The following is a 24,557-nucleotide window of genomic DNA, read 5'->3' as shown; positions in this document are numbered from 1 at the left end:
CCCTTGTGGTGGCACTGTATTCTCAAGTTAAGCTCCATGTTCCAATTAACTCCATAGTCTTATCATGAACATTAAAGAATAGAATAACAATAATAAAGTATGACCATGAGCATATTTGTCTTAACACCCAAAACCACATAGAGCAATAGCAGAGACTACCCAAAAGTTCAGTGGTGATCAAGGTAATAAGTAAATCAGACTAGGCTGACCTATTGGGTCCCATCAAAATTAAGCCTAAAAATGCCATAGTGATTATATAGAACATTATTAGGTAAAGAAAAGTGGTTAAGGGCACAACTTGCCTTCAATGAGCTCCTACTCAGTATTATCCACCTGTTGAGTTCTGGGCTCCTCAATCAATTGCTCGTCTACTCGCAATAATACAAACAAACATGGTACAAGAGAAATTAACATCACACCAAATAGAAGAATATAATGCATGATAATATTCTATGCATTGCAATGAGATCGTAGGTTCGAGAATCACTAAATTCGGAGCTACGGTTAATGAGTTACGATTTTCCAAAGTTTTAAGTGGTTGATATAGAATAAACCAAATGAATAATTTTAATCTATGTTTCATGATAAAACAGAGTTACCAAATGATAAACAATATTAAAACAAAATTAATGCAACTGGAATGGATCAAAAAGGAATTAAGATGAATTAGTTATGAATTAAATAAGTTTTTGGATTTTTTATACCAAAAACTATTTCTGTATGAAATTATCCTATTTTATTTAGTTCTGGACAACGACCACTAATATCACAGAGTTTAGGGGCTATTTTATGAATTTCCAGGGCATGGATGTGAATACTTTACACATGGTACAAACAACGGGTTGATTTCTATGAAACACAGGGTCTCTTATGCTAAAGCGCCGGGTGAAGGGGTATGGGACGAGATCGACCGTCCGATTAGAAACTGAGCGCTAGGATTAGATCCCACTTAAAATGAACCGATACGCTACATGGGCCCTCGGATCACCAATCTGCGATCCAGATTTAATTACTGCGGATTCACCCGAGGCCCCCCGATCTTGATCGAACGACGCACCCGCATCCGCGCTGAACCTGTATGCCAGGAGATCCAAGCCGTCCCTGCCAAACAAACGGCCCGTAGGCCCCCCACTAGCCAACGGACCGAGGCAGTGACGCCTAGATTCCGCGGTGGAGGATGGCCGGAGTCGGCCAATCCGGCGCCCCAATCTGTCTCACTCGACGCGGCTAGGTATTTATAGAGAAGAGGACATGGTGATCCTAATCGAATACTCCTTACCAGGGATTGACGACTCGACGGCACTGGTCACGGCGCAAGGCAGAGCTGCGGTGGAACATGGTTAATGGTGAGAAATTGCGGAGGTGTTAGCGGCCAATCTCGAATAGCGTGGCCATGCCTGCCTTTCATTGAGCTTAGGGAAGATCCTGGGCACCACTGACGGTGCGGATGACTGCCCAGTCGAAGATTCCCCCATGGCATCTCCCTATCTCCCTCCTCTCTCTCGTTTGCGGTGAAATTAGGTTTCCAAGGGATTGGGTTGGGGCACACGAGAGCCTAGGGACGCCATATATGCGGTATGGGTAGGGCCGAGTGGTTGGACGGCGGATGAGTCAGCTGGCCATCGCCCTGGAGTGTTCGCGCGAGTTGTTAGGTGTGGGGAAGATGCACAGTGGCCTTGGGCCCACACGTCATCAACCCGAGCCGAGAGAGACACACCAAGTGGCTGACACTGCGGTCCCACCCCGTAGTGGCAATCGGTGGGTAGCATCCGAGTGGGAAATGGCTGTCCAGCGGACCCCGCCTGTCGGTCACAGGCGCAGTGGCAAGCTGGGCCGAGTGTGTAAGAAGTGAAGTTAGGCCAGATTCAGCTGAATGGCCCAGAGCAGCTGTGTTTTTTCCTTTTTCTTTGTTTATTCTTTTATATTTTTAGTTTTCATTTGATTAGATTCAAATTCCATTCTGTTTTGAATTTAAACTGCAGTTATATGCACAATATAAAATCCAGCATGAGATGCATATTTTAGTATTTATTTATTTGTTAAATGACCAATATAATTCCATTAAATGAGTATGCACAAAGGAAGGAAATCACATAATTTTCAAAACACTATCCCGTAAATATATATTTATTTTATTATTTCTTTATAGATACATTTTTACAAACAAATTGGGCTTTACATCGAGAGACATAGCGATTACGTCAAGAAGCTATGGATTAAAATACTTATATAAACATAATTATATTAATTGACATTCGTGTAATGCATAAATAAATTAGCACTAGATCCTAATTAGTTCGGTATTTGATTAATCATCATTACACTACACACTTTTAATTAATATACACAATTCTAGGTGAATTTAAAAGGATCGTCGCGCGGCGAAGCGCGTGACACAACGCACTACTCGAACGGAATTAAAAAGGATTGTCGCGCTGCGAAGCGCGCGACACCACACCTGACTTAAACAGAACTAAAAAGAATTGTCGCGCGGCGAAGCGCGCCACACAATGCGTGATTTCGATGGAGGTTTAAAATGTTACGACGCGAGCACGGGGACCGGCCGCACCGAGAGGGCGCATCGCACCGGGGCCGCGCCGGGGCAGGGGCTGGGGTTCGGCCGCCGGGGCAGGGGGCCGCGCCGCCGGGGCAGAAGGGCCGCGGGGAGGGTAGGGCGCTAGGGGTCGCGCGCGCATGCTGGGGAAGGGGCTCGACTAGGGGGCGCCGCGCAGGGAGAGGGAGGAGTTAGAGGGGATGGTGCAGAGGGGAAACTCACCACGAGCTTGGCGGACGACAACAACCGCTCACTGGGATCCACCCTAGGACAGGGAGAGAGTGGGAGAGAGGTGGAAGAGGGAGATGGAGGTTACTTTGCGCAGGAAAGAGAGTGGGGACGGGCGCATGGGGGGCAGGGGCGCCTAGGCACGTGTGCCAGGGCTGAGCTGGGCCGAGCCGACTTCCCTCTACTCGATCTCGCCCGCTTCTAATGAAGATCATTCCATGAATCAAACACCAAAACTAAACGAACGCACGCCTAGGCACAACATCAGACAAAATAAATATGCTTCGGCATGAAGCAACAACAATATCAACTAAGGGGTTTTTTACACACGATGCGGACACCAGTCTCTATATTGCTTTGAAAGTAGGAGGAAGGAGCGAAATAGGAAGAAAAAAAGAGAGTAACGCCTGAATTTGGTGAATATTGGAGAAGAAAATTTATACCCCTAAATTCAGAGCGTTACAAACCTATCCCCTTTAAAAGAATCTCACCCTCGAGATTCAAGGTTGGTCAGCAAAGAGCTTAGGATACTTGGCCATCAGATCATCTTCACGCCCCTAAGTTGCTTCCTCCTTAGAGTGGTGACCCCAAAATCTGTGTTGGCTACTCTATGTAGGTCAAGTCTTTTTGAACTTCTAGACCTTCCACTGGCAACTGGTCTTCTGGCACACATAGACACTTCTTCAACTGAGACACATGAAAGACATCATGCACCGCTGACAAACCTTCCGGTAAACTGAGCTAATAGGCCACTTCTCCACGCTTTGCGAGAATCTGATTCAAACCAACATATCGGGGTGCTAGCTTGCCTTTGACTCCAAACCTTCTGACTCCTTTGATAGGCGATACCTTTAGGTAGACAAAATCTCCCACTTGAAAACTCAACTCTCTTCTTCTTGTGTCTGCATAAATTTGCTACCTTGGCTGCGCTATCCTCAGATTCTCCCGAACCATCTTGATATTCTCTTCGGCTTCGAGCAAAATGTTGGGCCCAAACACTTGCTTTTCTCCAGGCTGATCCCAATGCAACAGAGTTCTACAACTCCTTCCATAAAGTGCCTGAAACGGGGATATTTTCAAACTAGCCTGATAATTGTTGTTGTAGGAGAATTCTACATAAGGTAGTCTCTTGTCTCATCCAGACTTATCTTGCAACGCACAGGCTCTCAACATATCTTCTAGGATTTGATTAGTTCTTTGAGTCTGACCGTCTGTCTCTGGGTGATAAGTTAAACTGAAATTTAAATGTGTATCCAAAGCTTCATGCAACTGCTGGCAGAAATGAGAGGTGAACTGTGTTCCTCAGTCTGACACTATCTTCTTTGGCACACCATGAAGACAAATGATCCGGGACATGTACAGCTCTGCCAATACTGCACTGATGTAGCTAGTCTTGACAGGTATGAAGTGGGCTGATTTAGTCAAACGGTCCACTACTACCCAAATGGAATCATAGCTGGCTCGAGTGCGAGGCAACCCGACTATGAAGTCCATTCCGATCTCATCCCATTTCCACTGAGGAATTTGCAACGACTGCAATAGGCTTGCGGGTCTCTGATGCTCTGCCTTGATTCTCTGACAACTGTCACACATAGACACGTGCTCTACGATCTCGCTTTTCATTCCGTACCACCAGAATTTCTTCTTCAGATCCTGATACATCTTCTCACTTCCAGGATGTATGGAATAGGTTGTCTCATGAGCTTCCTTAAGGATGAACTCCCGAATGGATTGGACATTGGGAACACACAGGTGGTCTTTGAACCATACCACACCTTCTGCATCTTCCCGAAAATCTTTGCCTCTTCCTTCTAGAATCAGCTATCGGATTTCAATGATCTTCTCATCGTTCTTTTGCGCTTCTTTGATTTCCCGCTCCAAGGTGGGCTCTAATTCAACTGTTACTCCTTGCCTGTTATTCAAAAATCCGAGGCTCGGTCTGTCAAATTCTTTGGCCAACTCGTAAGGCATCGGTTGAACGACCATGATATTGACTTGACTTTTTCTGCTTAAAGCATCTGCCGCCATGTTTGCTTTGCGTGGATGGTAGTGAATTTCCAATTTATAGTCTTTGATCAACTCTAACCATCTTTGCTGCCTCATATTCAGCTCTGACTGGGTGAATATGTACTTTAGACTCTTGTGGTCTATATAAACGTCACACTTCTGCCCGTACAGATAGTGCCTCCATGTCTTTAGTGCATGAACCACTGCTACTAACTCTAGGTCATGGATAGGATAATTCTTCTCATGAACCTTCAGCTGTCGGGACGAGTATGCCACAACTCTTCCCTCTTGCGTCAATACACATTCCAAGCCGGCGTAGGAAGCATCGCAATACACCGAGAAAGGCTTGTGCATATCGGACAGAATTAAGACAGGTGTTGTAGTTAACTTCTCTTTCAGCGCTTCAAAGGCCTCTTGGCACTTCTGGGTCCACTTGAACTCAACTTTATTTGCTAGCAGACCTGTCATTGGCCTCGCAATCTTCAAAGACCCTGCAATGAATCGTCGATAATATCCGACCATTCCAATGAAGCTCTTGATTCCTCGAACATCTGTTAGCGCTTTCCAGTTTAGAATGTCCGCTACTTTCTTCGAGCCCAGAACAAATCCATCTCTGTTTATAATGTGACCCAAGAACAAGACTTCATCAATCCAGAACTCGCATTTGCTCAACTTTGCATACAACTGGTGCTCTTGCAACCTCTGCAATACCATCTTCAGATGATCTACATGCTCTTCCTCACTTTGAGAATATATGAGAATGTGATCAATGAACACCACCACAAACTTGTCGAGATAATCCATGAACACATTGTTCATCAGATTCATGAAGAAGGCTGGCGCATTCGTCAGGCCAAAAGACATAAATGTGTACTCATACAGCCCATACTTGATAATAAATGTCGTCTTCGGGATGTTCTAAGGTTGGATCCTGAGCTGATGATAACCTAACCTCAGATCTATCTTCGAGAACACGCTGGCTCCTCTCAGTTGGTCGAACAGATCTTCTATTCTGGGCAGAGGGTACTTGTTCTTAATTCTGACTTCATTCAGAGCTCGGTAATTGATACACATCCTCCTAGTGCCATCTTTCTTTTCCATGAACAGGACATGACCGGCCCAAGGTGAGGTACTTGGTCTGATGTAACCTTTCTCTGACAGCTCATCTATCTACTTCTTGAGCTCAACTAATTCTGGTCTAGATACCCTGTAGGCTCTTTTAGAAATAGGGGCGGTGCCAGGAGTAATCTCTATGGCAAACTCAACTTTCCACTCAGGTGGCATACCTGGTAGATCTTTAGGGAACACATCTGGAAATTCTGACACAACCTTGATAGCCTCGAGTAGATCAGCCTGATTACTATAAATAGCCATCTGGTGACAACCTCCTTTCTTTGGTTCGGGTGAGACTAGCTCAGTCACCACTTCTTCTCCTAGTGGGGACACCAACTTCACCATCCTCTTATCACAGCTGATAACTACTTGGTACTTATCTAGCCAATTTATCCCTAGGATAATATCTATTCTCTGAGTACCCGTCACTATCAGATTAGCGGTGAACTCTATACCCCTTATTTCCACACTTACATTCAAGCATACACTATTGGCTCGGACTTTTCCACCGGGTGAGTCAATTTGAATTGGTGTTTTCATGGTGGTTATTGGGATATTATGCGCTACCCATGATGTAGTAATAAATGAATGCGTTGCTCTAGTATCAAATAACACTTCTTCAAGATGGGATTCGACTGGGAACGTACCTACTGTCATGCCTGGTGTTTCTTGGACTGCTTCAGGCTCCAGATGGTTCAGCCTCCCATGGTTGTAGCGTGTCTGAACATGATTGCCTGCTCCTTGCTGAGGTACATTCTACCTTGCTGGGGCATTGGGGGTCGGCTGCTGCTGAGCTACCTTCTTTGGACAATGCATCGCTCAATGGCCCTGCTCTCCACATTGGAAGCATCCTTTGCCTCCTCCTTGCACTGGGGCTACTTGACTGCTCTAGTTGGTTGCTGGGGCAGGAAGACGAGGTGCTTGATTATTCTGCCTCTGGAACTGACTTCCTCCTGGCTATTTGTTCTAGCGGTACTGCTGCTGATGCTGAGGGTACTGCCTCTGTAACTGCTACTGAGGCGTACGCTGCTTCTGCTCCTGATATCCCTGAGGGTGATTCTACTTGAACTGCTGAGGTGGATTACCTGAGAAACAAGGGTGATTGTTGCTCCCAGACTGAAGTCTACCAATCTTGCGCTTTCGATCTTCCATCTCTTTGCGCTTCTTATCAGTCATGATTGCTTTATCGATCAGGTGTTGAAAAGTGGGGAAGGTATGATTCATCAGTTGATAGTGCAGGGGATCAACCAAACCTCTCAAGAAACGGTACTGCCTCTTGGCATCTGTGTTGACATCTTTAGGAGCATAGCAGGACAGCTGCATAAACCTGTCTCTGTACTTGCTGATTAACAAGGGCCCTTGCTTTAGTGCTAGAAACTCCTCTTTTTCACTATCATCAGACCTACTAGAACATGATATCAACGTAAATTATCTCTGAATTCTTCCCAAGTAATGGCTTCGGGTTCGGCATGGGTGGCGAGATAAGACTCCGACCAGGACTAGGCTGCTCCCCTCAACAGACGGGGACCATATAGAACCTTTTCTCTGTCGTTGCACTGAGCGGTGTGCAACTCACGTTCCACGATACACAGCCAGTCTTCAGCATCCATGGGGCCAGCAGAGTGAGCGAACATAGGGGGATGACCTCTCATGAATTCCGCATGCTTATCTCTAGGCATTGAGGCATATGTACCTGTGCCTGAGGTTGGGGTTGTTGTTGAACTTGCTGCATAGCTGTCAAGGTCTGCCCAATTGCCTGAACTTCCTGAGTCAGCATGAGGAACATCTGCTCTATAGATATCGGAGGAGGTGGAGGCAACTACGGCTGGGGTGCCTCATCCTGTGGGGCTTGCTGCTCTGGCTGTCCGCGCCTCCCTCCTCTGCACCTTTGGTCTGACATCTGTGGAAGGCAATCACACATCAGAACTGATCTTGCAAATCTTGTAGCATAAGAAAAGGGTATAGAGTTCTTCCACAATACTGAATGAACAAGCATCTTCACTGACTCCCAACACAGGCAAAAACAGCTTCTCAGATAAAGAGGAAAGTAGAGGTAAAAAAGCTTTCCTAACTAAATAACTAATTTCATTAACATTAACAACTAAACCAAAATGCATGGGATACCCACACTCTGGCGGCAGTCATTACAAAGATCTAAATCCATCATAGTTCATCATGACAAGCATAAAAACACAGGATAAGCAAACTATCCTGACTAACTAAGACTAACTAAGACTAAGACTAAAAGTCATATTTTAAGCATTAATTATAAAATCCAATGCGGACGATCTATGGTTCTAAATTTATACGGGTCCTGCAGTCGGGGTTGCCGTAGACATGGTGTCCACGCCGAGGCGAGCAGTAAGGGTGCTGAGTCCCGACGGGGGCGGGAGAGCCGTCCTCCAGGTGACGGCGCTTCGCACGCCTGGAACTGGGCGATCTCAGCATGAGCCCTACTCAGCTCGTCTAAAGCGTTGTCCAGCTCCGTGTTTAGCACGGTGGCTAGGTTGACTGTGCTGCTCAACCTAGGATTGTCCTCACTAAAAGGTGAGACAACCACACCTCCAGTGTTGCCAAATGGATGGCGGGGGTAATACCTTAGGTCAAGATCATCGGCCACCCCACCGAGCATCGAGCAGTACTAAGAAAGCGCACGCCGTGCGGCATCCTGCATGGCCGCCTCGGCTGAGTCCCGCTCAGAGATAAAATCATGCTTCGAGCAGACCTCCGCACCTCGGAGACCATCCTCCGAACGGCGCACCAAGCAAGTCGCCTCCCAGCGACTCGAGTATACCCCGCGACTATGCTGGTAGACCTCACATCGATACTCGATGGACCAAGTGTGTCAGTCAAGTGCTCGGCGCAGCAAGGTGTCGCGCACATCGTGGAAGTGACACCTGCGAGCGGCGTCACGAGTGATGGGTCAGGCGACCTATCCCTCTTGCACCTGCTCCTCTGAGAGGTCGGTGTTGTGGCTCGAGCTGCTGTCGTCGCCATCTCCATCATTAGGGTCTTCTCTAGTAGCTACTCCAGCGGCTGGGGTGCCTAGTGGTGGTGCAGGGGACGCCTCCAGCGGGGGCACAGGGGAGCAACGCCTCGCAGACTCTACCTCCTGCTGAGGCGAGGAGGAAGAGCCCTTCAGCTCCAGCTCCAAGCTCCGACGCTCCTTCTCCTCGTGCAGGAGGTGGTGCAACCTCTCCAAGTGGCTGGACTGACTAGTCACTCGACGACGAAGCGAACGCTCCGCAAGACGAGAGGGCAAGAAAGGAATGACTCACTTCCTTGCTGTGTGTCTAAGACGAGCCATCTACAAAAGACATCGTAAGCATAAGAGTAAGAACATAACTAATATGACCAAGAAGTTGTTGGGGGCCTTCGGCTTCCGAAGGTCCTCAAAAACATGATTTGACAATGTTTTCCAAGTGAAATATGCGAACAGGTATCTTCGGAATCAGTTTACGGGTATACAAGAGCATGGTCAAGACGAAGCTTGAGTGGGACGGAAGGCGATCATGACGAAGGATAAGACGATCATGAAGCTATGCGCAGAAAAGCTTCGGCATGACAACAGAAAAGGGGAACCGACTTAAAGATGAAAAGCCAAATTAGACCTCGAAGAATTACTATAGAGTTATTAATAAATGTAAAGGGCATTAATGTAATTCTACACGGGCTGCGTCCCGTGCCTATAAATAGATGAACAGTACTCCTGTACTGTTCATGCTGACTTGGCATTCGCTTTTCGCATCACGCCTGTACCTTTACTTTTCATCAATCTGAAGGTACATTTTTAATTTGTCATTATGAATTTAATAATGCAAATAAAAATAAGTTGATGATAATATTTGTGTTATTATTCGTATTTCATACATGTATTCTTCTTTATTATCTATCGAGGTCACGAAGGGCTTTTCCTTCATAACCTTCGTCCAGAATTCATTATATCCGAAGGGACATAATGTCTTGAAGGACGAAGGACTTTAACATTTAACACTTTTTATGTTGCCTTGTTCTTAACTCTGAAGTATTTGAGAACAAGTCCCCAACATTGGCGCCCACCTCCGGTGAACTCACGTCCATTTTTGAGTTTTGAACACCTTCGGCAAGCATCACCTTCGTCATGCCGCCGAAGAAAGCTTCAGCCACAGGGGTTGCCACTCTGCAGCCGCTGGATCCCAATCAGGATGTCCTTTCTCTTAGGGAGGCCCGAAGCCAGAAGAGGAAGGCCACCAGTCCAACGCCTCCGGAGGACGACTTGGATCAGGAAATCCAAAACTTGGAGATGCTCCATCAACAGGTTCAACGAAAGAAGGAAAAGATGGCTCGTCTAGCTGACCTACAAAGGCAGATAGATGAAGCTTCAGAAGAAGTTCGTCATCTTGCTCAAGATGACCAGAACCGAAGGCCTCCGCGCAGAGAGCTTCATCAGGAGGGCTTCTACAATGAGGATGACTGGTATGAAGATTTCCATCATGGAAATTTTGTTTTTGATGATGCTTCTCCTCTGTCAACAGAACTGTAGGCTACACCTTGGCCCCAGTCTTACAAGCCACCCCAGCTCCCCATGTATGACGGTCATTTAGACCCGAAGCAATTCTTGATGAGCTATGAAGCAACCATATCTTCGTATGGTGGCAACACGGCGGTCATGGCAAAGTCTTTCGTCATGGCTGTCAAGAGTGTTGCACAAACCTGGTACTCCTCTCTTCGGCCAGGGACAATCACTTCATGGCAAAAGCTGAAGGACATGTTGATAACCAGCTTCCAAGGGTTTCAAATGAAGCCAGTCACTGCTCAAGCTTTATTCCAGTGCACCCAGGACCACGAAGAATACCTTCAGGCGTATGTCCGAAGGTTCCTGCGTCTGAGGGCACAGGCACCAACAGTGCCCAATGAAATTGTCATTGAGGCCATGATCAAGGGGCTTCGGCCGGGACCTTCAGCTCAGTACTTTGCCAGAAAGCCTCCTCAAACTTTGGAGAAGCTGCTCCAGAAGATGGATGAGTATATTCGAGCTGACAATGATTTTCGCCAAAGAAGGGAGGAAGCATTCAGGTTCTCTGAAATGACCAGGGGCTTTGGAGGAAGATTCCATCCGAGGCACGTTAGGTCAATTCACAACTCTACTCAAAGTGATGATAGAGGGAGTCAACAGCAAAGGCCGCAGTACTCCTCGCAAGCTTCGGGGCAGCAGCAAAGCTCTTTCCGGCCGCCAGCGCCAAGGGGCAGAGGCGCCAGGGGCTTCGGGGGAAGATTTGGAGATCAGCCAAGAAAAATTTACTGCCTATTCTGTGGTGAAGACAAGGGCCACACCACCAGGATGTGCCATGTTACCATCCAGAAGCAAAAGGAGATAGCAGAAGCTGCAGCGCAACAAAGTCAGTCGAAGCAAGTCATGCATACTGCTTCGTACCATTCGCCTTGCATTCCAGAATATGTAGGCAATCACCCTGCCGTTTCTGTTGCTTCGGCAAGTCAACCCCAAGCATCTTGGCAACAGCCTCCACCGCCACCACCAACGCAACGAGGTCAGCAGCCAGAAGGGAGTCAGCACACTCACCTCCAGCGGGACTTCAGAGAGGAGTCCGAAGCTCGCACAGTCAATAGCACTGTGCTAGAGTCGAAGCATATTTACTGACAAATATCCTACCTCGACAGCAGCTTTTTGCATTTTCGCATTTCAGTCTTACTTTCTTTTTAATAAGGAACAATTATGGGAAGTTTAAGTGCTTTTTATCGTTTTTCAATCTCTTGTAACAGTTTCGCTTTTTACCACAATGAAAATATATCTTCTCCATAGGCTTAAGTTGCCGAAGCATAAGAATTTACGGTGGCAAGGAGGACCTTTCGATTTATCAAAAATTCGTTCTAAGGAACGCAGTACAATTTCTTCGAAGCAGCAAAAAGTCGTTCCTAAGGGAGCGCAGTGTAAGTTTTCTGCTCAAAAGTCGTTCCGAAGGGAATGCAGAGCTTACAACGAAAAATAAACGCTGATTCCGCTGAAAGTAAAAGGCGAAGAAGCTCCTAAGGGAGGCTTACAACAAAAAATAAATGCTGATTCCGCTGAAAGTAAAAGGCGAAGAAGCTCCTAAGGGAGGCTTACAGCGAAAAATAAACACTGATTCCGCTGAAGTAAAAGGCGAAGAAGCTCCTAAGGGAGGCTTACAGCGAAAAATAGACGCTGATTCCGCTGAAGTAAAAGGCGAAGAAGCTCCTAAGGGAGACTTACAGTGAAAAATAAATGTCGACCTTCGGCAAATATCATTTTGCATAACATCACATCATTACATCATTTGCATAGCATAACATCATAGATCATAGTGCATCAACAACGCAAGAAGGGGGTCTCAATATTGATATTCGAAGATCGTTTTGAAGAAATAGTGACACGACACAAACAATAGCCGTTGAAGAGTTATATCTTCGTCAAACTCTGAAATGATTATTGATTTCACGAGGATTGGTTACTGATTTTATGAGAACACGGATATTATTTACGAAGCATGAAAAGAAGGGAAGGTGTTTTTTCGCCGAAGGCTCAAAAACGGTATGTATATGATGTTTCATGCATCGTAAAGAATAGAACTATAAACAGCTAATATATTACATCTAAAGTTACACAATATTACACATGATTCTCAATAAACATTACATTCTAAATGTTTTTACAACAACATCTAATCTTCTCTTAGGACTACTTCTGCAGCTTCGTTTAAAAGCTGATCAACAACTTTATCCATGATAGCTTCGGCCATTTGTCTAATTTCGTCATCCCCCTTCGTGTGGGGGCCCGGAGTTGGCTCAGCAGGTTCTGAGGGAAGAATAGATACGGATTTATTACTATTACAAACCGTGAATGAGTTCGAAATCAAAAAATTACAACAAATAGTCAAAAACCACTAGTTAATACCTATTTGCCCTTCGGGCTCTGCTCTTTTCTCAGCGGCCTCTGCTACTTTTCTAGCATCATGAATGCCTTTTTCACTTTTTTGAATAATTTCTTGGGCCATTTCCCGGCCGCCATTGTCCCAGATGTCGGTGAAAAATTTTCCACCGACCATGCTTGCTTCGGCCGAGGGGTCTTTTATATCTTCGGAGGATAAGGCAGTTTCGGATTGTGCTAAAGATTTCACATGCTCACAGCCTTTCCTCTCCAAAATAGTAGCAATCCCCCTGGCACCCGAAAAAGCACAAATGTCTCCGCGGCTATTCAAAATTTCCTCAAAAGCCTCAGCTTCGTGACTGATCCATTCAATCGGGCCTTCGGGGTTACCCCTTGTGAAGTTTTCCTCGCTCGAGAATGCGCCAACGCTGGCGAAGCTAGTTTTTATTTTCTTAGCGCATTCTATAGATTTGTCATAGCACCTTTTCTTGGATGCACGAAGCTCTTCAACGTTTCTTTCCAAATGATGTGCCCATTGATCGCTAAGTTCTCGTTTCGTCTCTTCAAGTATGCGTTCTTCTTTAGCTCTGGCCAACTGTTTCCGAAGATCTTCGATTTCGTGCTTCTGGGCCTCAGCTTGTGCTTTAGAAATAGCTTCGTCTTCCTTTATCTTATCCACCAATGTAAGCAGAATTTTATCTTTTTCCAAAGCTTCGTTCCTCAGCTTAATAACCTCTGTTCGTAGGTTGTTGAAAGCAATATTATAGCTCTCGTCTTCAGCATTCTTTTGCGCTCTCAAAGCGTTGCTAAGTATTAAACCCTATATGAAAAAAATTAGTATAAGAATAAAATAATAATTCAAAAATTATAAATTTCCAAATATACAATTTTCATACCTTCAGACTATTATATGCAAGGCTATCTGCAAGATCGTCCTTTGTCATAGCGCTGAGGCCAGCTTCAAGCTTCGGGAACCCCATACTTCTAGCCATCTCCCGGCAGACAGATAATTCTTTGTTGTCTAGGAGGCAGTATAAGAAGTCATCTTCGTCCGTGCCATTGAATACTAAGGCCCCCTTTGGATACTTCAATTCTCGGGCATAGTGATTAGCTTCGAAAATCTCTTCTTCAGATAATCTTTTTCCCGAAGCATGTCGTACAATATAATCGAGGGCTTTGGAGGATGCTTCGGGGGCAACAATGTCAGTTTCTTCAACCAAAGTTGGCTCTGCCATTTTTGTTTCTTCGGCTTCCAAGGGTTTTACCTTGGTGGGCTCTGAAGGCCCAGCTTCAGTTTCAGATAGTTGCTTTGAAGCTTCGGCAACAAAGGCTTCAGTATGCACTTCAGAAGTTTCAACAGTTTTCTTCAGAGTTGTGCTTGAAGACTTAATTGTCTCCAAAACATCCAGCACATTAACCATCCTTTTTCTTTTCGGGGTCACTGCTGGACCCTTTTGGCTTTTTACCGCCCCAATTTTTGCTGAAGGACTTAATACTTCTGATATTTTTGTTTCTTTAGTCCTCGGTTCTTCTATCTTTTCTGTTGCTGGCACTTCGGCCAGCTCTTCGATTTTTGGCAGCGGAGTTGGTTCTTTAGCTTCGATGGCCGAAGAGGTCTCACCGACAAACTCAGGCGCTGTGGCCGGTTCAATATAACGTGGCCGGTGTGTGAGAACCTTTACCCTTTTCCTCTTCGGCGCCGGCTCGCTAGGACCGGCTGAAGCAGTTTCCTTCGCAGAAGATGTATTCTTTCTTTTTTGACCCTGCGCTGGATAACGGTAGTCGGGGTAGACAAACCCAATTGCATCAAATACTCGGTTGAGCCTCTTCTTCTTTCGGCCTCCGAAGGCCGCTGATAATGCAGTATCTTCGGCCTTTGAGTATACCCCAAGCAATTCATCACTTACGGTCTCAATGCTTTTTAGCCAGTCGTCATCTGGCTCGACGAATTTATCCCCATATTGGAATGTGTATTTTAGCTTAACTAATCCACCTTCGTCAGTTTCTTTAATGGTCTCCTTCGGCATTTCCCACTTTCCCACAAGTGGCCATACTCTGAACGCAATATGTTCTTGGACCAAATCCCTTGTCCCAATAAAAGAGCAAACCACGCCGAAGGCTCTCTGGCATTCTTCGGCTGCTTCATTCATTTCCACCTTCGGCCTTCGGAGGCCGAAGCGCTGCCAGATGGGGCGCATAATGATACCTTTAATATCTTCCCGTGATTTCAAGTCATTCTTCACATAAAACCATTCCGTCATCCATTCGACGGGCCACCTCTTTCGAAAGGTTGACCCGGACCGAGCGCCGAAGCTGTAGCAGCCAAAATTGTTGTGATACTGCTCTTTACCCTAGGGTTTTGTCTCATACAATAGCTCATGTATGTTGCAGAAACTTTTTGCATTTGGTTCTAAACCTTGGCTCCTTACGACCCAGATGAAGATGCCCATTCTTATGATTGATTCGGGAGTAAGTTGATGAAGGTAGACTTCAAATGTCTTCAGTACTTCCATGACAAAACTGCTCAAGGGAAACCGCAATCCAGCCTTCAGGAAGCTTCGGAAGATTACAACTTCATTTTCTTCGGGAGTAGGCACAGTCTTCTCCCCGTCATCTGCCCTGACAATAGACATGTCCCGAAAATACCTTCCCCTCATGGCATCAAGTTGACTCTGTTTAATGTTCGATTTTCCGAAGACTGTGTGACTTGGTCGCCACGGTCGATCTTCGGAATCTTCACCCCCACTTTCTACATCATAGCTATCACTGTCACCAGTGTCTTCAGATAAGCCCTCCAGGGTCTCCCTAGTGATCTTCTCTGTATTGGTCTTTGCTATTGACTGAAGAAAGCCGAGATGCATCTCCTCAGAAAGGCTCAGCTTCGATTCAGCAACAGTTTTCTTATCTTCAGACATCATCGCAAACGCTGAGAAACTGCTCTCGAAACCGAAGCTTAAAAATTTAAAAAGCCAAGCAAGTGTTGTTGCGCACAGGCTAAAGGTTGGGTGAGCAAGAGCAGATGGCAAGAAAGTGTGCCAAATAAACTCGTGGTGAGCTCTTATTTATACACCCAGTGCCACTATACCACAACACCAAATTAGCGTCGGACGACTGTCGCTATAAATAGAGAATTCCCGTCGAACTGTTAGTCGGTATATATTGCCACAGATTGTGAGTCGGCATATATCTATATTTCAACTAAGTATCAGTCGTTATATTTATATGTGAATAGCGGCGCTTCGTCGGTCGGCAATTCTCGCTAATAGCATCTCACCGTCAGTCGGAATAAAGACCAAAGAGTAATTGCCTCTCGCGCGCAGCACCCAATTTTTTCTGGCGCCCAAAATTGGCCGTAGAGGCCCACCTCCAGTTGAACTATGGACCAAACCCTATTTCCTCTTTTCCACCACCCGGAGTTCCGCCGCCAGAAGCAAGGCCCCTTCAATCGCTTCCGTCCGCCGCGCTCTCACCTCCATCCCCATCCTCCTCTGACTCCTCCGACAACGGCTCCTCCGGCTCCCGCCGCCGCGGCCACCACGACGCCCACGCCACCACCGCCTCCTCCTCCACCTCCGTATCCGACGCCGCTGCCCACCCGTCGCCACCAGCCCCCGCCTATGACGTCACCAAGTCCAAGCTCCGCTCCCAGTACGCCGCGCAGACGCCCAAGCGGAGCCAGCAGCTGTTCTCTTTTGGGCGCCGGCCACACTCAGACAACTTGTGGGCTCCCGCCGTCGCCCTAAGCCAGGTGTTAAGAGTTGTTCTCTTTTGCCGGCATTGAGCACCTAGGTACGCGAGTTAGAGCTTGTACCTTTCTTCGATTCAATCTTTGGCTCCCTTTTTTGACATGGATGCTTTCAGTAGGAGAGAACAACACATGTAGGATTCAGTTAGAGGAAATAACACATGTAGGTTCAGTGTCAACTTGAGATGATTTGTCAATACTCCATATGTCTTAGTAATTTCAAAATTTTGAAGTTGTAGCTGGACTAGACTGGGAAGTGGAGACCATTCAGATTTGCTTTGTAGTTTGGGACCATTGAGCAGAACCAATTTGATTCTGAACATGTGGAGATCCATAGAGACTTCACTGTCTGGACTTCTGCATTCGAAATCATAATCATGAGGTTACAATGAATCAAAGGTCCGAACACTTCTTTTAATAAATGGTCCAAAAAGAAAGTCAACAGCAAAATAATTTATTAGAATGCAATAGAAGTGAGTAAGAAACACATGAATTGGCAAGCACATCCACCCTAGCTTAGAGAGACTAATCGAGTGAGTGAGTCTATTAATCATTTATAATCTCAAACTAGATAGATGAACAGAGTACACTTTTTTGCTCTAATATATGCTCTAATCTCAGACTAGAAGACCAGAAGAACTAGAGAATGTAACTACTTGTGGCTTATCTAATCCATATTTCTGACCTTTCATTCATAGTGTTCAATAATAATCAACACTGTATTTTGATTAAAAATGTTTTAATAGCATTCCAACTCGAACTTTTAATTGCCCAACTTGCTCAGTTGCTCAACGTATGGTACTCCCTTCAGTCACTATTAGTACTTAATTTTTGGAAAGCAAGACAACTAATTCTAGACCATTTTCTCTGTCTGAAACGTCAAGAGATAGTGGTGACAGGAGTCAGTACAACACTACACTTCGTATTAATCTAATCTAATTCTATGCAGGAGGGGTTGTTGACATGCATTTGAGAAAGGTGTCTGTCGATCAAGAAATAAGTACTATATTATTTGGTCACTCAACACTTATAAGTATAGGTCCCATTGACACATAAGCTTCCATATTTGACATGTTGTTCTATTATTATTCGTGTTGTGTCGCCGCCTGTCCCTGGACTGTTGGGTGCCTCTACGACGCTGGCTGCTGGGCACCTCTACGACAGTGAGTGATGTTGTCTCTGCTGGCTGATGCCCTACTTTGTGCCTCTGCCTATGGTGATGGTGGTGCTGGTGCCATGAGTCGTGAGGACTTGAGGTGAAGTGCAGAATTGGTGACTGCCGATAGGTGAGCACTAAACAGTGAACTGAAAGCCTGAAACATTAAATATTTGAATGCTCAATGAGTCGATACTGATTAATTATTTTAATTTAGTTCCTTGCTAAATACTGAATCCTAATAGGCTAGTTGTTCGTGACTGCAATTTGGAGTGTGGTGCTGACTGGTGAGCTATTGGGCATATGTGGAGTGTGGTGGTGAACAATTTTATTTTATTTGACAAATCAGTTTAATTTATATTATATTTATTTGCTGATCACATATATGTTTAGGATTTTAAGTTATTTGTGAGCTCTAGAGAAATTTTATGGTACTATTGACATAATGTGAACTTTGATTTATATGTTGTTTATTATCCATATTTGGTCCTATCCATGAAATTATTTGATTCATGTGAACTGCTACGTTTGTCAGTATAAATGTTTTCTCTGCTTAAGAGATATCACTTCATTGGACTTTTTAGACACCCACGATCCATGGCCCAATCGTTCCAGATTTCTGATGGTTGTGGTACAATGTACACATTTAGTTACTTTGTTCACAATTCATGAAAATCACAATTCTTGTGTATAGAATTATATGAAGCACCAGGTTTGTAACATTGGAATAGGGATGCTCTATGCTGCTGTACATTTAGTCAATTAGCTAGGCCATTTGCATTGGTTCTCTCTCTCTCATCTCTAGCTAGCTTGTGTAGTGTAGCCGCCAGTTTTCCCTGATGATCAAACTCTGCACTCTGCAATTCAAAGTTCTAGGGTGCATTCATCTTAGCATGAAAAATTGGAACTTTTACATGGCCAGATCTTCTTGTCGCAATGGGCACCTGCTGCACATGTATATGTGCAATTTTAACCTAGCTAGCTACCCTATAGCTAGGCTAGGAAATCTTTTACACGGATGCTCATTTTGTGATAAGTTTACTTTGCAAAGGGTTTTTTTACACAACCAGCAGAATCTCTGGGTAGTTCTGGCGTGCAACAGATATGGAGATTTCTGGCGTGCAGCAGATATTAAAAAAGTAAAATTTCAGTCTTGTTTTTCATCTGGTCGTCTCTCCATACCTCTAATATTAAAAAAGTAAAAATTCAGTCTTGTTTTTACACAACCAGCAGTCTTGTTTTTCATCTGGTGTAAAACCTATCTACCCTGCTTGCTATTGGCTGTCGAACTGGACTGTTTTCAGTCTTGTTTTTCAGTCTTGTTTTTCTGAACATCTCCAGCAGCGCAGGAAGGAAACACACACACAAAAAAATTTATATGCAGCAGAACCACAGGCTGAGTAATCTATTTTTTTCTGTCAAACTTTGGACCGATTCCTACTTTCCTTTTTTTGACCTCGATTGATCAAGATCTGAGTAACTACTTGTTGACCAACGAACCACATGTAGCAAGGGTGTCATGTTTTGCACCTGCTGATATGATGAATGAGATTGGACTCTTTGTCTGGCCCTAGGAATTTAACCTTCCAATTTCGGATCTTCTTTCTTAGGACACAACAGAATTAAGCCAGTGGCAGGCATGATCATGGTCATCTAATAGGAACTGACCTGTTTCAGGAAACCAGCTCCAAACGCTGTCGCCAAATTCTGTTCTGTTCTGAACACAGAAGGGATTTATTTGAGAATGTTGTGCTGAAAAGGGATGCCCTTCTACCTCGCCCATATGGTTATTTGGAGGAGATGGGTGATGCTGATCGGATGTCGATCGCATGGCCGTACAAGAGAGTAATAAGCTATCTCTTTGTTGTTTTTTCATATATGGTGATTGCATATTTTCTAACTAATGGTTTTTATGATTATATAGCTAAAGGTGAGCAAGACATCAAAATCATCCTAGAGTGCTACAGGTATATATATGATTGACATTGTACCACAATTCTATTTTGTGGTATCTACCACTGATTTCAGTAGATATTCTTGGTTATGACTACTTCTGGCTATGTGGCTGATTTGAATAGATATTCTTGATTTTAGTAGGTATGTGGCTGCTACTAGATATATTCTTGATTTTTTTCAGCTGTTAACTTACAAGATATTGAGACTGAAGCAGTAAATAAGTCACCAGCTAAATACATCTCTTTTCCTACTAGCTGGACAACATACATTTCAACATAGATATTAACTAAATGAAAGGACACTTGAGTAGCTGCTCTCTAAAATTCATGCAGCTCAATAAGCAGCAGCAAGGTGTTGTGATCATGCAATTCTGTTGCGTTCAACTATTGTATATTTAGCTTAATCATGAAGCATTGGTGGTATCTATTCTATAGTTTATTTTGGAATGGATTTCTAAGTAGTCTACTAATGATTTGGGTTTTAATTTTGTCAGGAGGGAGGTCCTAGAGGTAGTAAATCACTTGTTTACTCCATGATGACAATAGCAAGCAGATTGCGGTGGTGCCTATGGATGCTACAAGCCTACAATAAGAAAGATCAAAAGTTCTTTTGGACGGATGCAGCTACATATTTTGTGTTTTGCAAGTGAACTTAAAATTCTGAAACCAACATGTGGTTGTACTAGCTAGTATCTCTAAGCTTTGACAAGCCAAACTTAGTGTTGTTGTTGTTGCTTATTTTGATCTTTATTACAACAAAAGCAAACTTGTGAACTTTATATATGAATGCAGTACAATTGTTATTGTCATGAATGAAAATATGAGCTATGTCAACATGAGCTATGTATGAATGCAGTACAATTGTTATCTGATGTTGATGATAATTGGAAATTGCTAGTAATATATTTTTTTAGGTTCATATAGTCATAGCGTTTGATTGTTAGTCGGTAAAAATACATATATCGCATCAGACAGTGTGTCGGTATAAGTTCTAACAGACTGTCCGTCGGGATAAATATGTTAGTCGGTATATCTTTTTAACGTCTAACCGTCCGTCGGTATAAACATGTCTGTCGCTATACATTTATGCCGACGCCACTTACAGCGTCAGAAAGTGTTAGTCGGTATATCTCTATAGCGACTGATAGTACGTTGCTATAACGGCTTATACCGACTGTAAGTAAGTCGTTATTGCTAGGTTGTGGTATAGTGTGCGTTGAAAACTGGAGGGTCCCGCTTGTCAAAGACTGTTGCTATTCTAGCAAAGGGAAGGTGTTTTTTTGGACCTTCGGCTTAAAGCCTTCATCCATGTCGCAATATGAATTTATCATTCCAGCAAATTAATATTGCGAGGGGCTACTGTTGGGGGCCTTCGGCTTCCGAAGGTCCTCAAAAACATGATTTGACAATGTTTTCCAAGTGAAATATGTGAACAGGTATCTTCGGAATCAGTTTATGGGTATACAAGAGCATGGTCAAGACGAAGCTTGAGTGGGACGGAAGGCGATCATGACGAAGGATAAGACGATCACGAAGCTATGCGCAGAAATGCTTCGGCATGACAGCAGAAAAGGGGAACCGACTTAAAGATGAAAAGCCAAATTAGACCTCGAAGAATTACTATAGAGTTATTAATAAATGTAAAGGGCGTTAATGTAATTCTACACGGGCTGCGTCCCGTGCCTATAAATAGATGAACAGTACTCCTGTACTGTTCACGCTGACTTGGCATTCGCTTTTCGCATCACGCCTGTACCTTTACTTTTCGTCATTCTGAAGGTACATTTATAATTTGTCATTATGAATTTAATAATGCAAATAAAAATAAGTTGATGATAATATTTGTGTTATTATTCGTATTTCATACATGTATTCTTCTTTATTATCTATCGACGTCACGAAGGGCTTTTCCTTCATAACCTTCGTCCAGAATTCATTATATCCGAAGGGACATAATGTCTTGAAGGACGAAGGACTTTAACATTTAACACTTTTTATGTTGCCTTGTTCTTAACTCTGAAGTATTTGAGAACAAGTCCCCAACAGAAGTAAACCATAAAAATATGAGGAAATAAAATAAAACAAAATTTTAGCAAGGTGCAATATATACAGTAGAACATAGGATTGGTCGAGATGACCAACGTTTGAAGTGACACCAAGGTCAAGATGAGAATAGGGGTCTATAATCCTTTGAACGGTCATTCTACTCTAGGTTAGCAGTTCTACGATCAGCACGGCTTTGATACCACTTATGTCACACCCAGTTTTAGAAGGCAAACCGAATACGAACCATGTACATGTCAGGATCAGCAATTCACATACACAGCAATTACATAGTTGGACATCATCACACGATGCTCAAATAATAACATAAAAGAGTATTAATTTGATTACATCATGATGCCCGAGACAATCACATAGTCTTAAACATAAATCAAAGTGCGAAAATGAAATGTAGCAATACATGGCCTTCACAGGCAGCCGATTAGGGGTTTGCCACTAACCCACGCCTAGAACTCATCATAGTCTTGGAACTTCTAGAAATCCTCCACCACAACTTCATCTTCTCTTGAGCAGTGGTTGCAATGTTGACAACCTAGGGGGTTTGGCATTGTAAAGCAAGGGTGAGTACACATTAACATACTCAGCAATTGTCTTGTTTGGTTGAGGTGGACTGGTTGTATGTGGGGTGAAGCGCAGAGCGATTGCTTTTAGGTTGTCAGGTAATTATTACTGTTAGAGCCAGGTTTTTGCATTAAACCCAAGTTATTAACTGAAAAGTACTCCTTCCAAATGGAAAGAATACTAGAAAACATAATCATAATCATCACCATTAAAACCACAATTATCCTCATCATCATCTGTAATCATAGAATCTCTAATCAAAGGAGCTCCCAAGGCCACTCATAACAGTGAGCACGACTGATATATCAATTTCACAACACTCTGCAGAGGTTGCACACTTTACCCACGAGCCATGATTCCCTCTCTAGCCCAGGTTTGCAAGACTCTTGTTCACTCCTGAGGTGAATGGCCAGGGATTCACTACGAAGCCTTTATAAAGATTCCCTTAGGCTGTAGCCGCCCGTTAAGTTTCCTAAATGTACCGCACTCCTCCCCAAGGGGCAAACCATCCTCGGTAGAGCGATCCGCATACACTGAGCCCCATTGACGGCACGATGGTGAAGCAAACTACACCTTTGTTCCTCTAATTAATTAGCTAAGGGCGTCCCATACCACCCTCATGGCTGCACTGTTTTCCCAGGTGGTCATCCAACGAACCAGTCCTTACGGAGAGGCACTCGAGAAACTGCTCGAGCCTCCTTGAATATCACAATGCCATCATCATAATAAAAATAAACATTGTATCATAAATAATCTTATCATGTTAATTGATTAAAGTAAAGCACTAGCCTAGAGCTAATCCAAAAATGATCCAACCCAAATAGGTGAACAAGGACAGGATAAACAAAGACTAGTCAATCCTTAGGTATAAATTGTGTAAATGCGGGGAGATGAATTATAAAATGAGTAAGACATAAATGGGCCAGAGGACACTTGCCTTCACCAACCAGATGATGTCCAGGGTCATCGCCAGCAACTCCTTCAGACTCCGCCAATAGACCGTTATCTATACGAGTTCAAACATACATTCTACAATCTCAACATTAAAGAAACAATACACCACACAATAAGATATTACAGCTAAACAGACGTGTGGCGCGGGGCTCGCATCTACGGCTATGCGAGAAAAGAAGCTACAACGGTCAAAGCTATGGTAGGGAGACATAACGATTATGTTAGGCAACTATGGATTAAAATACTTATTTAAACATAATCATATTAATTGACATTCGTGTAATGCATAAACAAAATTAGCACTAGATCCTAATTAGTTTGGTATTTGATTAATCGTCGTTACACTACACACTTTTAATTAATATACACAATTCTAGGTGAATTTAAAAAGATCGTCGCACGACGAAGCGCGCGACACAACACACCACTCGAATAGAATTAATAAGGATTGTCGCGCGGCGGAGCGCGCGACACCACACGTGACTTAAACGGAACTAGAACGATTGCCGCGTGGCGAAGCGCGTGACACAACGTGTGATTCCGACGGAGGTTTAAAACATTACGACGCGCACACGGGGACCGAGCCGCACCGAGGTCGTGCGCCAAGGCCGCGCTGAGAGGCCGCGTCGCACCAGGGACCATGCTGACGGTGCCGCGCCGGGGGCAGGGGCTGGGGTTCGGCTGCCGGGGGCAGTGGGCCACGCGGGAGGGGATGACTGAAAGGGAAATGTGATCTTGGGCCATTTCTAAGTATTTTGGTGATTAAGTGTCCAACACAAATGGTTATGTGTTAAACTATGACAAATGGTGGACAAAGTGCAAATCAATACAAAGGTATGATTCTAGACTTAGTACATTGGTTTTTATGTACTAACATATTTGTCTAAGTGCTAGAATTAGAGAAAAAACAAATGGAAAAGACTTAGCTCAAGCAGCCAAGACTCTGCTCAGTCTGGGTGCACCGGACTGTCCGATGGTGCACCGAACAGTGTCCGGTGCGCCAGGCTGGTGCTGGTCAACTGGCCGCTCTCGTGAACTCGACGGCGGCGTACGGCTAAAAATCACCGGACTGTCCGGTGGTGCACCTGACTGTCCGGTGAGCCAACGGTCGGCCGAGCCAACGGTCGGCCGCGCAATCCGCGCGTGACGCGTGGCCGGGCCAACGGTCTGAAGGGGGCACCGGACTGTCCGGTGTGCACCGAACAGTGTCCGGTACGCCAACGGCTCCAAATCGTCAACGGTCGGCTGCGCCAAAACAGGAAAGAAATCTGCACCGGACAGTGTCCGGTGGTGCACTGGACTGTCCGGTGCACCAGTCGACAGAAGGCAAGATTTGC

Source organism: Zea mays, chromosome 9, assembly GCF_902167145.1.
Source record: "Zea mays cultivar B73 chromosome 9, Zm-B73-REFERENCE-NAM-5.0, whole genome shotgun sequence".
In the NCBI taxonomy this organism is placed as follows: Eukaryota; Viridiplantae; Streptophyta; class Magnoliopsida; order Poales; family Poaceae; genus Zea; species Zea mays.
The sequence above is the reverse complement of the archived record's forward strand: the minus strand, read 5'-3'. Positions refer to the sequence as shown.